Below are 15470 nucleotides of genomic sequence, written 5' to 3' on the forward strand. Positions count from 1 at the left end.
AATGAAAACACAGAAACCTGATGTATATTAGAATAACGGGGCAAGGCAGATATTACCTCCTAAGCTACCCTCCTAAATTCCCAGTCTCCATCCCATTCCATCTGCTTCTAATAATTTCTATTTGTGCTACTTCCCATCCATAACCCCCAAATACGTGCTATTGTTTTTCATTTTGGCTTCAGGGCTCCCTGTCTGGACCCATGTGTGTCTTCTTCTAGCTCATGGCAGCCGTTCTCCTCCTTCCTCTTCCTCTGTTCCATCCCTGTCTCCTTTCTCTTTCCCAAGATTCCCTTCGTCTTCTAGAGCCGGGGAACCTTAGCCACACCCATCCCATTTGCCTGCCCAGGTGTGTCGGCTTTTTATTGATCAAATAGGATTAAGTTTTAAAGCAAGGTTACATAGCAATACTTGGGGCACAAAGACTGCAAGCAGTAATTAGCATCCAAATACATCAGACCGGCCTCCAGCACCCCGCCCTCAGTAGTGGTTTTCTGTGCAGCTCCCAGGCTAACAGACTCCAGAGATACTGGTGACGGTGACGTGGCCCACACATGATAGATACCCATCAACAAAATGGGCCTCTCCTCCTTGCTTCCAGCACACTGTCCCCTTCCCCTGTTGCCCAGGAACCAGACAGCAGGCTACCAGTGCGTGGTATGGATTGTGCATCAACCATGTGGCACAGACTCTCTTCCTCTGAAACTGTAAGGCACCTCCACTCTGCCTCCTGGGCTTCTCTTTTGAACCCCCACCTAGGCCTTACACTTGCCAGGCAAACGTTCTACTGCTGTTCTCTGCCACACCTCCCCTTTAAAAAATATTTTTGATACAGTATCTTGGTAAGTGACCCAGGGGAGCTTTGAACTTATCTTGTAGCCCAGGCTGGCCTTGAACTCCTAATTTTCCTGCTTCAGCATCTCAAGTGGCTAGGATTATAGGTCCTGCTAAGGATAGACATTTTAAATGGCCTAGAAAGCTTTGGTATTACCTGTTGTCATTTTTGGTTTTTTGGAATAAGAAGCGGATAGGAAACTCCCAGGTAAAATGATTTCAGGACCAGATAACCCTAACTATAGACACCAACATTTTATAAAATAACCTGAGCACTAAAATTAAGGGTTAGCATATTCAATCTTCAACATTCTTTTATTTTTATAACATAAACAAACATTTAATTCAGCTCCACTCTTCAAAGAAAAGCCTAGACATAGAGCATCTGTCCCTGATGGCTGGAGTGTAGCTCAGTAGGCAGAGCATTTGTCTAACATGCATGACGCTCTAGGCCGGAGCTAAGGCAGGCAAGCACTGGGGGGACCTTAGCAGTCTGGGCCTTCACTTGGTTTGGGTTACTCACACTTTCCTCTTCCAATAATGCTCATGGCAGCCCAGCTTCTTCATCTGCACGTACTACACACACACACACCTGTCACCAAGCAACCTCAGGACCTGCCGCCACCCTCCCCTGCAAGTGCTCTCCTCTCTCCTCCCGGCAACACTCACATGTAGACAGGTCCTGTTTAAACATAGTCCCAATATATCCAGGTACAAAGAATAAAAAGGCCAATCTGGCCTGAACTGTTTGGGATGGGTATACATGAAGAAGAAATTGTACTCAAGTCAAAATTTTGGGAGAATCCCTGTGGACAATTGGATGTACATTGATTTAAATCCCATGTATCATGGGATGGGACAAGCACAGCGGGAACGAGATAATATGGCCTAATTTGTCAACCTAACTCTCCCTTTTATGAGGTTTGAGAAAAGAAACCCCAAATAACAGTCCCTCAAGTGTTATCAGGGCTTTGGAAAAGACCAATTTTTAACAAGTTTATTACATATATATGATGTATTTTGATTACATTCACTCCCATTGCTTTCTTTCATCTCCCTCCCACTCCCTCTGAACCCACCCTCCTTTCCAAGAAGTCTCTCTCTAACTTCTATGGTGTGTGTGTGTGTGTATGTGTATGTATGTGTGTGTATGTGTGTATGTATGTATGTGTGTGTATGTATGAGTGTGTATGTATGTGTGTTCCACTTAGTTTAATTGCTTACATGAGCATGACTACGGGGTTATTTACTGAAGCATGAAAACATATAAGCAGGTACACAACTAAAGAGAAATGGCTCTTTCTTTCTTCTCCCAGAAGTCATCAGCTGTCAACAGCTCCCCAGGGAGGGCGAGGGCTGCCCCGTGACGGGATGGTGATGGGCTCAGGGCTGTGCAGTTCTTCTGTGGGTAACCACAGCTGCTGTGAGTTCATGAGTAAAAAGCCATGGCATGTCCCCCAGACAGTGGTTCCCAGCACCTCTTCAACTCTTGGAGCTCTGACAGTCTCTCTTCCTGCTCTTCCTTGAAAGGGTTGCATAGGTGTCATGTTTAGGGCTAGGCACTTGACAGTCGCTTATCTTCAACACTTTGACCAGTAACAACCTTTGAATTAACTGCTGCTTACTGCAAAAAGATTTTCTTTAGTCAGTGTTAAGAGACAGCACTAATCTATGGCCATAAGCATTTAGAGGCAGTGTGACAACGTGTGTGTCTACTCAGGGAAACAACAACAGCAGGTCTTTCCTAGGGCCTGGGACCGCCTCAGCTATGGGCTTTTGACCAGTTGTCAGTCTCAGGCATGAATATTCCCTTCACCATACCATGGACTGGTCATGTTGTCCGCTTATATAAGCCTTACTTTCCCAAGATTGTGAAATTTTAAAACACCAATTTTTATACTGCCTAGTATTTCTGATTCAAAAGGAAAAACATTCTATGATGGTTAGATTTATTTATTTATTTATTTGTTTTTTTTTTTGTCTAATTGACTCAAGCTAGGATCATCTGGAACCAGGGAACCTCAATTGATGAAATGACCCCATCTGATCGGCCTGTAGAGAAGTCTGTGTGGCAGTTTCTTGATTAGTGACTGGTGTGGAAGGACACCTCCCACTGTGGGCAGTGCCACCCCTAGGAATACTGACCCTGGGCTGAATAAGTAAACAGGCTGAGCAAGCCGCACGTTTCCACTGTCTTCTGCTGCATCGGGCCTGGCTCAGATGACTATGTACTCAGTTTTGCCGATGCTTTGGTCTTATAGCTCTGTGCCTGGAAGAGCAGAGAGTGAGCTACTGGTAAAGCCCAAGATAGCAGGATTGGTAGCACAGGCTGAGACCCTGGACTGAACAGGATTATTTTTATCTGGAACTCCCAACCTGAGGTCTGCACTGGCAGCCACCCACCCTAAAAAGGCTTTCTTTTGGGTTATGATGTATTTATGTTCCTTTCACTTCAAGCAGTCTATGTACCCTGTATTAACATCTACGAGACTGTCCTCCCTTTGAAATTAATTATAAAATGACCTCATGTATAAACCAAAGGAGGGCGTTCAATGACGATGAGGGAGGTAAAATGGCCATTTTCATACAGCCTGCTTTCAAAAACTGGGTTTGCAATGCGTTTCTTGTATCAGCAATTTACTGTCACCTGCTCAGATCCCGGCAGACCTAAAGAAACAGTCTGTCTTTTACAAGCTCAACCAACCTCCTGTACATGGGCTCCTCTGTCCATTAAAGTTAGGGAAGGTCTGCCCAGGAGGATAAATAACAAGCAAGTGAATAAGCGAGCAATACAACATCAAGTGGAAAATCTCAAAAGCGGGACGAAGGGAATGAGAGAGACAGCGGCAGTGTGAGAGGAAGGCGCTGTCACAGTGAGCAGGGTGAGGACAATTTCTGAGGAGAGACCTGGGCTTACTGAAGCTTGGAAGAGACATATACACAAGCTAATTCAACGGGGTAAGGCAGTAGTGACAGGGAAAGGACTCTCTGTGGAGGGACAGGGAGAAGAAGAGAAGGGTGAGATGGTGTGGAGAGGGCCTGGAAGGGCTCAGGGAGCCTTGCTCTGCTTCAGGTTAGGAGATTGCCTGACTCTCCTACCTGCAAGGTACACTTGCCAGCAGTGCTGGGGCAGTTGAAGACCATGGCGACTTCCAACGTTGAACTGAATTTTTTTGCTATTAGAGTTGGGGCACCCAGTCTCTTCTCTAAAGTGTCTTCATTTTGATCTTCCAACATGCCATGCACTTCCCTCCCACATTTGCCAACTGTTCGCCTCAGACACTGACTGTGCGACAACAGGGACTGGTATCCATTGTGTTTGGCTTCCCATGCCCTCGGCAGTGACTGGCCTACATTTTACAAACCTGAGAAGACCTGCAAAGAACTAGCTGAAGCTACATCAAACTGCACTTTGGGTACATTAAAAAAAAAAACAAACCAGGCCGTATACAGGCTGTGTCATATGGTTTAGCTTGACTGTGTGCCCATGGTAAACTTCCTGAGTGGCAGAATGCAGACACAAGCACTAATGCAGCTGCCTGATGCCTCAATTCAAGGGCAAATGATCCCAGAAGGTCTGCACTGGGGAGCCATGACCACACGTCTCATTAAACATTCATACATTTTATTAAGACAAGGGAGGGCAAAGAGAGGGTCTGTGAGCTGCAGCCAAGGGTCCCTCCCATAAACCTTACTTTTAATGAAGCTTTGTATTCAGCCTTGAAAAGGACTACAATTCTGACACTTGCCGCCACATAAATGAACCTTAGAGAAACGCTTGGCAAAATAGGTCAAATGTATGACCAAATGTAATATTCCACATTCAGGAGGAAGTCAGATTCACAGACAGAAGCTAAACTGGTCATCAAATGGCTAGGGAAGGAGGGAGGGAGGAATTAGTGCCTAATGGGTACAAAGATTCAGATGAAAATGAGAGGGTTCTGCAGACCCTTAGCGCCAAAGGTTGCCCAACAATATGAATGCACTTAACGGCACTGAAATAGGTGGTTCAAGTGGGGCTGGGAGGGGGTCTGTGGTTAAGAGCAGTTGCTGCTCTTCCAGAGGACTAAGTTCAGTTCCCAGAACCCACATCGGGCACTTTACAACTTCCTGTAACCCACCTCCAGGGGATCCAGACCCTTCCTGTCCTCTGATCCCACTTACACCATGGCGCACGAGCGCGCGCGCGCGCGTGCACACACACACACACACAGAGAGAGAGAGAGAGAGATTTTTTATGTTGAATGAATATCCCCACAATGAAAAAAAAAAACCTTTCCTTTAATTTAGATTGGTTCAACTATAAGTTTGACCAGACATTTTGACACCTAAGAATCTTCATTCAGGACCATGTTGCAACACAAGTGTACATGTGTAAAAGAAACAGTTGTGTGTGCTACACACAAATAGTAATAATGAGGCCTCTTAGTTCAGGTCACACAATATATATAAGCATGACACAACAATTAACCAAAAAAGAGGCCATAGCCTACAAAGGAAAAAATAATTTTCCCCAATGTGATCTCACTGGGTATATAAACCACACTTAAGGGCAGGTCCCAAGACCAGCAGTAGATGGCCAACACAAAGTGAACTCAATGGTGGTTTTGTAGATTGCTTTGTCTTACAGTACTTTGTTTAGGCTTTAAAAAAAATCTTACTAGTCTTTTGCTTGTATATTATGGCTTCCAATTTTGTGTTTTTATGCTTGTGTGTGTGCGTGTTCTTTGTGCTTTTTCATTGTTATTGTTTTAATCGGTCTGTTTTCTAACATCTACTCAGAGAGAGAGAGAGAGAGAGAGAGAGAGAGAGAGAGGAGAGGGAAGTTGTGAAGTTGGATGGGTGAGGAGGTGCACAGGATCTGGGAGGAAATGGAGCAAAAGAAACCATGATCAGAATATACTGTGTGAATTTTCTATTAACGGTTTTTAAAAAGAAAGAAAAAGAAAAGAGAAGCCGTGAACTTGAAAGAAAGAAAGAGGGGTACATAAGTGGGGTTGAAGGGAGGAAAGGGGGAAATGGTACAATAAATATATTATAACATATAATTATATTATTAAAAAGTAAAAACAGTATGCACAATTACTAATAATGACAAGGATTCAACACTTAAGGTCAGGTCTGTGTGCCATGGCACAGTCTGTACACATGTGCACAGGCACTGAGTGTACACATGTATATGGGCACCAAGTGTGCACATTTACACAGCACTAAGTGTATATATATATATACACACAAAATAGCCATACATCTTACTTACAATTAGCAATGATGATAAGGAAAGGCTCTTGGTTACTTAGTATAACTGGACAAGCAGCAGCCACAGGAAGGAAAGGCTTCTTCTGGCTCATTTAAGGGGGACAGTTCATCGTGGTGAGTGAATCATGGTGGCAGGCGCTTGAGGTGGCTGGTCACACTGCATCCATAGTCAGGAGTCAGAGTGAGATGCATTCTCACAGTCAGCTTGCTCTCTTCGTTTTATTCAGTCCAGGAAGTCAACTGGTAGCATGGTGCTGCCCACAGTTAGGATGAATCCTCTCATTTCCTCCAGGCCAGCCTAGGATCTCTGTCACAGACGTGCTCCGATTTGTTTCCCACAGTGGCTCTAAATCTCACCAAGTTGACAATCAAGATTAACCAATCAGCACTCCAACTCCTGTTAACTTGATAATGAAATATCACTTTTAATCCATAATCTTCCACCCTGGTCTTCATAGGTACAAAGCCATTTCATAATGCAAATATATTCAATCCAACTTCAAAAGGAAGAATGCAAATATATACAATATCTGTCACCATGTGCAAAACTCAAGTCCAAGTGGATCGAAGACTTCAACATAAAACCAGATACACTAAATCTGCTAGAAGAGAAAGTGGGGAATAGCTTTGAATGCATTGGCACAGGAGACAACGTCCTGAACAGCACACCAACAGCTCACGCACTAAGATCAGCAAAAAAATAAGTGGGACCTCATGAAACTGAAAAGCTTCTGCAAGGCAAAGGACACCATCAGGAGGACAAAACAGCAACCTACAGAATGGGAAAAGATCTTCATCAACTGTACATCCGATAGAGGCCTAATATCCAAAATATATAACGAATTCAAGAAATTGAAGATGAGCAAACAAATAATCCAATTAAAATGGGGTACAGAGCTAAACAGAGAATTCTCAACTGAGGAATCTTGACCTTAGTCAGTAGGGAAGTGCAAATCAAAATGATTCTGAGATTCCATCTTACACCCATCAGAATGCCTAAGATCAAAAACTTAAGTGACAGCACCTGCTGGTGAGGGTGTGGATCAAGAGGAATACCCCTCCATTGTTGGCAGGGGTGAAAACTTGTACAGCCACTTTGGAAATCAATCTAGAAATTTCTCAGAAAATTAAGAATCATTCTACCTCAATATCACTCCCGGTTTACCCAAAAGATACTCCACCATACCGCAATGACACTTGTTCAACTGTGTTCATAGCAGCTTTATTCATAATAGCCAGAAACCATCTAGATGTCCCTCAACCGAAGACTGGGTAGAGAAAATGTGTACATTTACCCAGTGGAGTATTACTCAGTTATCAAAAACAAAGATATCATGCAATTTACAGGCAAATGGAAATATCATCCTGATTGAGGTAACCCAGACTCAGAAAAACTCTGGTGGAACCCAGGGTCTTTCCCCAGGATTAGCTGGGTGACATGAGGTTGGACCTGCTGTTTCCTTGACCATGGGCTTTCCCTTCATCTTGGGAACACAGACTGGAGTTTTGGGGTGGAAAGCCATGGCCTGGTGGTTGTTCTGGAATCACTGCTATTCTGCTGATCCAATACATGCAGGATTGGCACCACCATGTTGGATCTCCCCTCCACATCCTCTGTAACACCAGCCCCAAAGGTCTGAGAACCACATGGTCAGGCTTTTCACAGCAGCAGGTGCACTCCCACTGCCTTTTGTTGTTGTTGTTGTTGTTGTTGTTGTTGTTGTTGCCAGGACATGTGATGCTTGACAAACAACTTAAGAAAAGGTTTGCTTTGGCTCACAGTTCAAAGACATGATCTGTCACATCAGGCAAGTCGTGGTGTCAGGGACTCAGGATGGCTGGCCACATTGCATCCACAGTAAGAAGGAAAGAGGGATGAGTGCTGGCATCTGCTAGCCCTCTCTGTTTATTCAGTCAAGCGTAATGGGCTCAGAGGCCTTGGCAAGAATGACTCCATGATGGAATTGCCACTCAGGCCATACAGCACGCAGATGGCACCAGCAGTCAATACAAAAACAAAGACCTGCTCCATCAAAGCCCACAGTTCTGGGAAAGTCTCCGATTGAACTCACCTTGCTTCTTGGCTCCTGTAGTTCTGCTTCTGGTTAGCTGTTCTTGTTAACTAAAGCTTGTCAACCCAGAATGTGATTTTGTGCTTAAAAGCTCATCTTGAGAAAGGCCTGGGGCTGCACTGGAATCCAGAACACCCACTGTGCCACCAGACAGCTAATAAAGACTATCTATTGGTTTAAACCCAATATACAAGTATTCTCCTCCGTGGACACCTCACAGCACAAGGGCCCTAGCCCGTGGAATGGTATTGTGTATGTTTAGAGTGGGTCTTCTCACTTCAGTTAACTCACTATAGGCACTTTTGCACAGACATGCCCAAAGGGTTGTTTCTATGGTGAGTCTAAATCCCATCAGGTTGACAATCAATATTGAGCATCATAGATACCTAACAGTTTCTGAGCATTCACCTACTCACCTACTCTGAAATGATAACATGCTGAAAACAGCTATTTGAGGACTACTTGGCTTCCTTCCCAATCTCTTACATCATTCGTATTAATATGTGTATACATGTATAAAATGCATCATATAACACACACATATGTATTAGAGCATCATCACCTTGTTTTTTTACTATTTTGGGATCTCCAAAAAAAAAATAACTATAAAGAAGATTGACAGGAAGCAGGGACTTGGAACTACCATGATCCGGGACCTCCATTGTCTAGCTACATTATCCAGGAAGAATCCCCCACTTTTATAGTTATGCCCTTTAATGTCTATATCACCAGAGCTTTAAATATGAGAAAGTGTGGGGAGCATACAAATCAGTAACAGGATGAAAGTATCTTCCAAGATGTATTATGATATTTTCATGAGGCAAAAATGCGATTAAGTAGCTTTTGTGCGCCAACTATATTTAGACTAGACTCATGTTTTGTCTCATGCACAGTATCCTCAGAAGAGCTTCCAGATGAGGGAAACCACACCCAGGTTTATGCAGCCTCGCTATTTTGATAGATTCTAGGACCTCTCCTTGCCACGCTCAGTCCAAGGTCATTAGAGGCAGGAGACTCTGTTGTTGGCTACAATGTAGTTTTCATTCGTTTGATTGCTACTGAATCCCACTGTAGGACAGTCAAATAATTGTTCTAATTGTCACACTTACTGCACAGCAACTGGGGGGAAAAGAGTGATTGAAGGCTAGCCCAGCCCTGCAAGAGAAGGTGTGATATCTGTCAGTTCTCCAAGAGCTAAGCAGCCCGTGCTGCAGCAGGCAAAGCCTCTTGTTTTGCAAGAAGTCCTAGATGAAAACAGTGAGACAAAACAGCGCTTTGTGAAAGACAATGACATGCATTCAAGGGCCTCTCATTAGCTCTTTTATATTCTGCTGTTTTGCACAGACTCGTATCCAGAATTATCTTGTTTTATTAAATCAGTCTAGTTAGACACTCAAGGTGGGGGGGGGGCATTTTTCTTAACTGCAGGATGGGAGGTATAGGGCAGAACAGCAGCTCTTTCATTCATTCAGCTCCAGAGCTCACTGCACGGGAGGGGTGGCTTCTCTCACATTTCCTTTCAGCAGCACTCAGTGAGGGGAGATGACAGCTTCCTAAAAGCACCAATCCCCAAGTGGGTGCTTGGGTTTAAAATAGCTCACTTCTCTAAAAGGGAAGCAGCACTGCGGGGGGGGGGGGGGTGAGGGGGTGGGGGGTGGGGGGTTGAGGGGTATAGGGGAAGTTCTATTGTTTTTCTTCTTATAGTTGTATTCACTGTCTTAGGATGATTACTGTAGCTATAACTGATATACTGCAGATTGAGTAATTTATAAATAAGAAAGGTTTATCTGCTCAAGATGCTGAAGGCTGAAAAGGTCAAGGTTAGTGAGGGTAGCCCAGGGTGGACAGGGAGAACAGGTTATCACAAGGTGAGGCAGGGTGTCCTTATAGCCACAGGCCCATTGGATTAGCCTCTCTCCCTTCTCCTAGCTTCAGCTAACCTTAATTGCCTCTAAGACGCCCCAAGCCCAAATAATATATATTAAGATGCCAGTGTCTTAATACAAAGAGGATTAAATTTAACTGGGTACATTCAAATTACGGTACCTTAAAACAAAACAAAGCACGATTTCTTACACAAATTCTGGAGATTGTACAGAAACTAACTGTGGGGCCATGAGGGTTATATTTATAGCACTTTATGCTTCCATTAAAAACCTGGAAGGATCTCACAATAATAACTTAATATTATACCTGAAGATCTTGGAAAAAACAAGAACTAACAACAGGCAAAAAGATTACATGAGAAGAGATAATAAAAGTCAGAACTGAATTTAATTAATTAGAAATGAAAACTAATACAAAGAATCAATGAAAAGAAGAGGTGGTTCTTTGAAAGGATTAACAAGATGGACAAACTTAAGAGCAAACTAACCAAAAGAAAGAGAGAAGGAATCCAAATTATTAAAATCAGAGACAAAATGGAAAACATTACAACAGATGCTAAAGAAGCTCAGCAGACATACTATAGGACATACTATAAGGACATACTATAAAAAAAATCGGTATTCTAAAAAAAAAAATCAGTATTCTAAAAAAAAATCGGTATTCTCTTAAACTAGAAGACGTAAGAGAAATGGATTGGTTCCTAAATATATATGATCTACCAAAATTAAATCAAGGTGAGGTTAGTGCTCTAAATGGAGCTATAATAGACACAATAACCTGAAATGTCCCAAATAACTAGGAACAGAGGGATAGAATGCAGCATCCTACCAGGCCTCCAAAGAAGAACTGGATCAGTACCAAATGCAACAAAGATCCAACAAAAAGAAAAGAAAGCTATAGGCCCATAACTCTGATGGATATAGACACAAAAGTTTACAACAAAGGACTTGTAAACTAAATTGAAGGACACAAAAAGATTACCTACTGTGAGCAAATTGACTCCATCCCAGAGATTCAGGGATGGTTCCACACACTTGAACCATTACATTTATTAACCAATAAACATAATCCACCACATAAACAGACTTGAGGTCATAAACCACATGATTATTTTGACAAACTCCAATATCCTTTCATGATGAAAGTCCCAGAGAATCTCAAAATGTGAGGAACAACTCATAATATAATAAAGACAAGTTACAATGAGCCAACACAATGCTAAATGGAGAGAAATTCAAAGCATTTTTACTAAAACCAGGAATAAGACAAGGATATTTCCGCTCTTCATATCTATTCAAGTTAGCTGCATGTCTTAGCTGGAGCAATAGGATAAGTGGAAGAGATCAAGGGAATACAAGTAGGAAAGGAAGAAGCCAAAGTCTCCTTATTTACAGATGATATGGTTTCATATAAGAGACTCTAAGGACTCCACCAGAAAACTTCCACAGCTAATAAAACACTTTCAGCAAAGTAGAAGGCCACAAAATAACACAAAGAACTTTATAGCCTTCCTATATACAAATAAAAAATACGCTGATAAACAAACCAGGGAAACAATACATTTTACTATAGTCTCAAAAAATAACAGAATAAAATCTAAGGAAGAGAAAGACTCATAAAATTAAAAACATTTTTAACAACGAGATAATTGGTTTTATAAGAATATTTTAAAATAAAATATCACCATCATAGTAAAGACAAAAAGATCTTAAAGGTGATAAAAGTTCCTTTTTTAAAGGGGGAGGGATGGAATTAGGGCAAAGTCAGTCCTGGTGAAAGGCTATTTATTCCCCTCAGTGAGAGAACTGCCTGCAGGCTGCTGGCTTCTTGCTGATTTTTTTTTTCTGATGTGTTTAAAGATCTTCTGTTTTCTGGTAGCCTATTCCACTGCTGCTGCCTCTCTTTTTTTTTTTTTCTTAAAGATTTATTTATTATGTATATAGCGTTCTGCCTTCATGTACACCTGCACACCAGAAGAGGACACCAGATCTCATTATAGATGGTTGTGAGCCACCATGTGGTTGCTGGGAACTGAACTCGCGCCCCTTGGATGAGCAGACAGTGCTCTTAACCATTGAGCCATCTCTCCAGCCCACTGTAAGCTTGCCATCATGGCTGCTTACGTTTAGATCAACGAAAGGACCATCTTTAAAAACCAAAAGACTGAGCGCCCCGAGGCAAATTTAGGTTGTTCACATTAAACATCTGCTTGAGAGAGTACGAGTCAGAGGCTCGGATGTAGGACTTGTACGTTTCCTGGGCCGACTTGTGGAGGAAGTGGTTCTTTTTAAATCATCTTTTCCAGCTGAGACTGAATATCAGAAACTTCAGTCCAGGAAAAGCCAAACTGATTCAAAGAACCTTGGATTGCTTCAAGAAACGTTGGAAACCCAACTCCCAAGGGCGCAGGATGAGCAGGGCGTGTCCTCTTCCATTCAGGCCCCTGGCCGTTCTACTGACAAGGTCGGGTCCTCAGGAGGGTCGTATTGAACTATCCCGTCCACTTCAGGGATGTCCAGCCCTCTGGCTGCTGTATCAGTGCACAGCATATTACCGAATCTGCATTGCAGAACTGAAAGAAAGGGATTGTTCGCTTACTTTACTTTTGGTTTCCATGGATGGCCAAGGCAGGCAGGTCAGTGTAGTTCAGTAGCTCATAGTGGTATTTCACAGACATACATGATGAAAAGAAAACCATCACTTTCTTCTTCTTCCGGTTCTTCTTAAGGAATGTGAAAAGCAGAAGGAATCTTCTCTCAGAGGGACAAACAACATATCCTTGCTCAAGGTGGTCCACAGTGGCAACCTCTTTATCGTCATCAACACTTACACACAATGGCTCTTCTTTCAGAGAAATTTTTGCCAAGTCTTCGACTTTTTGAGTTTGTGAGGCAGAAAAGAGCATGGTTTGCCTGCGGGCTGGCAAAGGTTTAATAATTTGCTTTAATTGTTCTCCAAACCCAACATCCGAGATACGATCAACCTCATCAATAACCAGATGCTGTAGGTTCTTGTACATAAACCGTGGAGTATTCTGCATGTGGTCAAGCAGCCGGCCTGGGGCGGTCAGGATTATGTTGATCCCATTGATGAGTGTCTGTGCTTGCTTCCGTAGACCTATTACCGCCACCCATGATCAGCTCATATGTATGAACGTGGTGCGTCATCAGTTCCTCGAGAACACCAAACGTCTGCACGGCCAGCTCTCTGGGTAAGAGAGAGAATCAGGGCTTCCTGTTCCATTCCTGGCCATGATAAGGAACTCGATCACAGAGATGAGAAAGGCGACGGTCTTGCTGCTGCCTGTCTTTGCAGCTGCCAGGTGATCCCTGCCTTCCAGAAGTGGCCTGATAATTTTATGCCTGATCTCAGTCACGGGCTTGAAGCCTATTTCTTCTGCAGCCTTCAGAGTGTTTTCACTGATGGGATCAGACAAGGAAGCAAGCAAATGAAGTGTCCTCAAAACCACCTATCAGTCCGAGAGCCAGGCTGGGCACCTCACTGTCATTTGGCCTCTCCATACCATCTTCTGGTTCTTCATGAGCCTTAGTGTTTTCTTCTGTTTTTGCTTTTTTGATGCCAGGCCCAGCATCATCTACCATTTTCCTCCTCCCCCTCCCCTTCCTCCTCTTCCTCCTCCTCGTCCTTCTCTTCCTCCTTCTCTTCCTCCTCTTCCTCCTCCTTGTCCTCCTCCTCCTCCTCCTCTTCTTCTTTTTCTTTTTTGGTTCTGAATCAGGAGATGGCATCAACGCTGCTTCTCCATTGGTTAAAGTGGTAAGTTTTGGGGGTGGTATTTTAACTTTTGCGTTTTGCACTGTCTCTTCAGAAATGCCTCCACTTTGCGCTTCTGCTGAATCCACGTTCACGGAATGCTTCAGGGACTCTTTTTTTTTTTTTTAACTTTCCTAACTTTTACTGTTTCTTCAGACACAGCTCCATTTTGAGACTGTGACAGGCCTGTGTCTGATGCTTCTTGCAGCGTTAGGTTCTGCTGCCGCAGCTTGGCCAAATTCTGTTTCTCCATCGTCTTGTGCAGGAGTTTCACCTGTAAGTGCACCAACTTGTTGCCGGGCCGCACCGCCCGTCTGCACGGAGCAGCAGGTGCACACGCACAGTTGGAACTCGGAAGTGTGTACAACAAAAATTTTAAGACATTGAAGAAGACACCAGAAGATCGGAAGGATATCTTATGCTCATTAATCTGTGTGATTAGTGTTGGAGAAGTAGTCAGCCTACCAAAAGCAGTCTACAGATTGAGAGAGGTTCCTAGAAAAATCCCAATGCAATTCTTTACAGTAATTGGAAAGATAATCTTAACTTTCATGTGGAAGCACAAGCTCCCCAGATACCTAGAATAGTCCTGAGCAACACAAGCGCTGCAAGTATCACCATCCCTGACTTTAAGTTGTGCTACAGAGCCATAGTAATAAAACAGTTATAGTACCAGCATAAAAATAGACACATTAAACAGTGGAGCAGAAAGGAGGATACAGAGACAGTCCACACAACTAATAGACACCTGGTTGTTGACAAAGAGGCCAAATATACATGTTGGAGAAAAGACAGACTCTTCAACAAATGGCACTGGTCAGACTGGATGGCTGTATACAGAAGAATGTAAAAAGATCCGTATCTACCACTGTGCTCAAAACTCAACTCCAAATGGGTCAAGGACCTCAACAAAAGACCAAATTCCTTGAATGCTGTGGAAAAGGAAACAGATAATATGCTGGAACTTAGGGGCACAGTAAAGGACTTTCTGAACAGGACCTTGGTACCACAGACAGTAAGACCAACAACTGACAAACAGGGTGTCATGGAACTAAAAAGCTTCTGCCCAGCCATGAACACCACTACTTGAGTGAAGAAGGCATACTACAGAATAAAAAATCTTCACCAGCTGTACATCTGCCATAAGGTTAGTATCTAGAAAATACAAAGATCTCAAAACCCTAAACATCCAGAAAATAAGCAATCCAACTTAAAAAAATGGGACAATGGTACTAAACAGAGAGTTCTCAAAAGACAAAACATGAACTACTGAGAAACACTTTTGGTACAACGTTTTGAAACCTTGGATACCATGGAAATAACAATTAAAACTATTTTAAAATTTAATCTTATCCAGGTGAGAATGGTGAACATCAAAAAACAAACAACAGCAAATAGCAACAGATGCCATAGGAAAGGAGAACACTTTTGGTGAGCATGTGAACAGTGTAACTACTATACAAACCAGTGTGGAGGTTCCTCAAAAAAGCTGAAAATAAATCCTCCATAGAACCCAGCTATACCATTCTTAGGCATAAGTGACTCTATATCCCACTAGACATGCACATTGAGCCATGCTCATTACTGCTCTGTTCACAAAGCCAGGAAACGGAAAGAGCATAGGTGTGTGTTGACTGATGTGTGGATAAT

At 42.9% G+C, this 15470-nt stretch overlaps 1 pseudogene across 1 annotated transcript in view; it reads right to left on the reverse strand.

The window, feature by feature from the left end:
- Positions 1-14106, reverse strand: part of LOC311606780 (ATP-dependent RNA helicase DDX18-like) — a 35293-nt pseudogene extending 21187 nt beyond the window's left edge. Inside the window, exons 1-2 of the transcript in view lie at positions 13755-14106; positions 12146-13655 (exon numbers count right to left, since the gene is read on the reverse strand). The product of the transcript in view is annotated as an ATP-dependent RNA helicase DDX18-like (transcript). The remainder of the gene's footprint in view (positions 1-12145; positions 13656-13754) is intronic.
- Between the last annotated feature and the right edge of the window lie 1364 nt (positions 14107-15470).

This window comes from Acomys minous (assembly GCF_964271855.1).
Source record: "Acomys minous genome assembly, chromosome: 1".
NCBI classification, from domain to species: domain Eukaryota; kingdom Metazoa; phylum Chordata; class Mammalia; order Rodentia; family Muridae; genus Acomys; species Acomys minous.